Source organism: Myodes glareolus, chromosome 17, assembly GCF_982192425.1.
Source record: "Myodes glareolus chromosome 17, mMyoGla1.1, whole genome shotgun sequence".
NCBI lineage: Eukaryota > Metazoa > Chordata > Mammalia > Rodentia > Cricetidae > Myodes > Myodes glareolus.
Genome location: NC_142042.1, coordinates 28,689,959 through 28,695,161, shown reverse-complemented (window position 1 = coordinate 28,695,161; position 5,203 = coordinate 28,689,959). Strand labels below are relative to the sequence as shown.

The 5,203-nt window shown below is 43.4% G+C and overlaps 1 pseudogene; it reads left to right on the top strand.

The window, feature by feature from the left end:
- The first annotated feature begins 3,977 nt into the window (after positions 1-3,977).
- Positions 3,978-4,941, top strand: LOC125414597 (uncharacterized; annotated as a pseudogene).
- The last annotated feature ends 262 nt before the right edge of the window (positions 4,942-5,203 follow it).

The following is a 5,203-nucleotide window of genomic DNA, read 5'->3' as shown; positions in this document are numbered from 1 at the left end:
TTGGACTTGAATTCAGCTCTGCTAGATTTTAGCTCTAGCCAAGGCTGTCTCATCGGCTGTGGTGGGGATGATGCCTTTTCTGCTTACAGCTTGAGAGAATGGACAGAGATAGCATAAAAAAAATGTGCAAACGGGGACACACAGTCAAGAATCTTCATCATATCCCTACTGTCTTACGTAGTTCCTTTCCGGTCGCACCAGCTAACCCTCGTTTCCGAGAGGAAGTGTTAGGATTTTTAGAGCGGCTCATTACGGTTCAGACTCCCGCATAAGTGGAGAGTGATCCAATAAGGGGCTTACGACACCCTTATTCAGGAACTGTGTGGGTTTTGCACAAATGGTTGTGATCGGCTGTTCATATCATGTGTGAGACCATCTCAGCTTCTATAGAAGGTAGAAATTATAGGTCTTCTAAAGCTTAAGTTATAAAAACATTTCAAAATGGAAGCATCTCTGCAGTGAGTCTTTCTCTGTCCTGCTAGCCACTCCCGAATAATGACATGGAGGCTTTTCATTTTTTATGAAAGCAAGGCCTTAGCTTAGGCTTGTTTCTAGCCAGCTGTTATAACTTAAATTAACCCATTTCTAGTCATTTACTTTCTGCCTCATGGCTTTATTCCCTCATCTCCGTCGTGCCCATCCTGCTTGTTTTGCATCATCTGGCATCTCCCCGTCTTCTTCCCAGCATCCTCTCTGCTCAGAAATCCTGTCTAGCTCAGATTTTTATATGATCGACCAGAGTGACACGTCTTCACTGTATACAAAAACATTTTTCCACAACATTTCCCCATTTTTGTATTATTGGGTAAGAATTATATTCACACTATCCAGTTCATTTGTAGTTGGCATATTCAGAGAAAAATACTCTGTTGTCTATCTTATCTTGATGAATTTAAAGTTTTATACCTAAACTATTCTCTATCATAACTTGTATTACCATCCTAAAACTATCTTTTTAGAACTAAAAATATCTTAGATAAACAACTTAAGCTTTCATGTTTCTCAACCTATATATTTTTCCTGGTTTCAAGTGTTTGTTTCTTTTTGAGACAGAGTCTCACTAAGTAGCCCTGGTTGGCCTCAAACTCAGAGCTCTGACTGCCTTTGGCTCCTAAGGGCTGAGAATAAAGGCTTTCACCACCATGCCCAGCCACCTCAACTGCTGTTAATCCCAACCATGCAACCTCCTTCTGCTTACTACTCTCTGATGATGTTCTTGGGTACAGCTCTTAGAATCATAATCATGTCTTAAACATCCTCTTGTGAAGAAGCAACAGTCACCTTAATGCCACATTCAGTGTCCCTCATCCCATCTAGAGCTCACGTTTGTATGTAACAGTACCTATTGAACCATTTTAAATTCTGATATTCACTGTGAATCTCTCCTGCCTTTCCTCTCTCTCTGAAGATGTGTTTTCCTCCCTCGCATCTTCTAGCTCTCCTTCTATGGAGCAGTTCCCTTAGCTTCTGGCATTGACTGATGTCTGTTCTATTCTGCATCTTACTGCTACCTTACCCATTTACAGTAACCTCTGTCCTCAGACAATCCCAGCTCTATTGCCAGCTCTAATAATATTCCAGCTTCTTTTTCTGACAACCCTCCTTGGATGAACTTCCAGCCCAAACTTTAGCATACCCAACCCAAACTCAAATGTTTGCACCCATTTGACTCCACATCGGACCGTATAGGGATTTTGGAAGGAAAAGCTCAGGATAACTATGACTATAATGACTTCCAGAGAAAAGAGAGAAACCAAGCATCTTGTAACACTGCAAAGAAAATCAAGTTCTCTTGCAAAAAAAATTACTGACTTTAATTCAAATAATTTTTGACAAGTTCTCATGTCTTGTCCAGATGTTATCCAAGAAGATGCTTATTTTTATGATTAGCTTTTCTTCCTTTTAAAAAATAAGATTTTTTATTTTATGTATATGAGTGTTTTGCCTGCCTGTGTCTGTGCACTACATGCTTGCAATGCCTACAGAGACCAGAAGAGGGCAAAAGGTCCCCTGAAACTGAAGTTAAAGATTGTTATGTGCAGCTATGTAGGTACTCGGACCTGAGCATGGGTCCTCTGCAAGAGCAGCAAGTGCTCCTAACTGCCAAGCATTTCTCCAAACCCTCTCTTTGACTCTTAGAGGAAAACCAAACCTAGAAGTTGGGCCTTTGACCGCCCAAGTTACACTGCTTCCCTTGATTTTGTGATTTTTTTTTAAACAGAAAGTAGAGTCTCTTTAATAACGCTTAGTACTTGTGTGTGATGTCGGTACTTGTGTGTGATGTCGGTACTTGTGTGTGATGTCGGTACTTGTGTGTGATGTCAGTACTTGTGTGTGATGTCAGTACTTGTGTGTGATGTCAGTACTGAAAGGAGATAGACAATGAGTATATGAGTGAGACACCTAACATAACAATTGCCCCAGATTCCAGAAACTGCAGATTCTAAATTCAAAATATGATACGGAATGACCATGGTAGAGTATTCAATCGACTTTCAAACTGCCCTCTGAAATTTCACAAGCCAGGCCTCCATGGTCTGCCATAGCCACAGCATTAGCTTCCAAATTCCCACGTCAGCTCAGTGCGTTCTGAGCATCAGTGACTTTTCCAGCCCAATGCCCCAAAATCTTCCACTTTCCTACCATAAAATCATCAAAGGGATAGAAGCTACGTGATTATATTCATCCCAGCAATACCCCATTCTTAGTATCAAGATTGCTATTAGTCAGGGTTCTCTAGAGAAGCAGAATAGTGGCCAACGTCACCTCAGACCCCAGGAGTTGTTCAGTCCTTGAAGCTGAACGCCTCAGCAGTCCCAATCTGGTGCCCAAAACTTGGACAGTTCTGCAGAGCTGTTAGTCAAGGATAGAAGCCTAGAACCCCCAGCTCCAGTATCGGGGCAGCAAGCAGCAGCAACAGGGCAAGTCAACTCACCAGCAATAGGCAAGGTCACATGAGCGAAAGCTCAATAATCTTCCTCCTGCTGAGCCCCTTTTTATCTTGGCTGCAACTGGAAGGTGCTGCCCACCCTCGGGGTGGGTCTTGCTACATTAATCATGGCTTTCAAGACAATTCTTCAGTTGAGAGTTTGCATGCAGATTCTAATTTGTGGCAAGTTGACATTAAAACCCCCCATCATCAGCAATGATGGATGCACTGAGCTGAGGCCAGTCCTGTGGGAATACCATGCCAGATTCTCAGATGGGAAATGGAGATTGAGAAAATGTTTCACTTTAATGGTGTTGGGCTATCATGTTTGTATATGTGTGATAATTGATTGGTCTTTGGGAATTTTAATAGAAGCTTGGGGAGAAATGTGCTGCACCATATTATATATGTTTCCCTTAGTATTACTCTATTTAAAGTCCTCTAATATTATTTTAAGGTTTTCGTCAGATTTTTCATAATCCACTCAATAACCTTTTGGTGAATATAGGAACTAGCAGATTAAGTGAAAAATATATTTTGTACGAATCTGATAAACCTAAATAAATCTGTCTTTTCTACCAAAAATAAAAAATAAAAAAATAAAAACCCCATCATATATAGAATACAATAGTTAAGACCAAATGGACAAAAAAAAATGAATAAAAGTGCAAACATTATAAAACATTCATAAGAAAACATGTCTTTCTGACCTTAAATTTAGCCCTTGATGCGTAAATGTCTCTAGAATTACAAACACAAAGGAAAAAATAGATTAAGTGACTTAATCTACAATTAAAAGATTTAGTATACCAATGAACAGTGCAAAAACCATGAGAAGATGCCCTTTGCTATTTCCCTCCCCTCCCCTCCCTTTTCGTTTCTGGCTCTCCTGCCTTCTCTGCTAAGGAAGGCTGTTGGGCAGGGGGCAGGGGGAGGGGGAATATTGGCGTTCCCAGGGACACAAGCCGAAGCACCACTTCCGGAAAGTTCAGGAGCCCTGAAAAGGAAGAAATAAGAAGGCAGGAAGAAGAGAGAGAAAGAGGGTAGAATGGAAGCGTCTCACTTCAGTTCTAACCCGTACTTCTGGCCTTCTATCCCCACAGTCTCAGGGCAGATTGAAAACACAATGTTCATCAACAAGATGAAGGATCAGCTATTGCCAGAAAAGGGCTGTGGACTGGCGCCACCTCACTCAGGGCTTTCTGAAATGGATGACCCTTACGTCCTTGCCCCTGATGACGACGACGATGACTATCAGAAAGACGGCAAGACCTGCTGGTGCCGGATGCGCTCACTGACCTTCTAGTCAAAGCCGGAGATGCAGAACTACTCCAAGTCACACACGGAGACCAAGCCCCAAAAGTCCCCACGCTGCTCCAAGACCTTCACCAGTAGCTCCTACCTGGCCCAGCATATCCGTGTCCACTCCAGGTCCAAGCCCTATAGGTGTAACTCCTGTGAGAACTCCTTCCGCCGCTTCTCCCATCTGCAGCAGCACATCCAAATCCACACCGGTGGTAGGCCATACAAATGTTACACAACCCTCCAGTTCGCAGTCTCACAGACGGCAGCACAACAAAGAGAAACCCTCCAGGTGCTGCAATTGTCACAGAACATACCCAGATGCAGCCTCATTAGAGGGCCCCTTATCTACACAGACGGTGAAGCACGCCAAGTTGTATACTTGCACAATCTGTAGTGGGGCTTACACATCGGAAACGTACCTTATGAAGCATACGTACAAACATAAGCCTCCTGATCTTCAGCAACACGGGAAAGCAGAGGCGGCAGCAGCAGCAGTGGCCCAGGCCCAGGCTCAGGCTCAGGATCTGCTCTGGCCTCACATCTTGTCCAATGTAGGCGCTCACCTGTCTCTCTTCTCGTCCTCAAAGTTGGGGCTGATAGAAGGCTATCGGCTGGTCCTCCCAGATAACAGAGAGGGAAGTTCTAAATGCAACCAACCTTCCATTCTACGCTTACCTGTAAAAGAACAGTCTCTGCATGTGGCCTGAGCCCTATGAGCCCTTTTCTTTCCCTTGCATGGTCTCACTTCATGTTGGGTGGTGATTGTACCTTTTTAATTGTAAGGAGGACAGTAGCCAATACATGGTCGCCAAGTGCCAGAGATTCTCCAAGTGACCAAGGGTAGTTATAAGAGGGTGGGTTATGATTTTTCCTTGCAGACTCCTTCCTTCTCTGCCAACCAAGGGCCTATATACCTTGCTTCACCACACCAGTCTAAGAAGCTATGGGAACTGTGTTCTCTGCAAAACC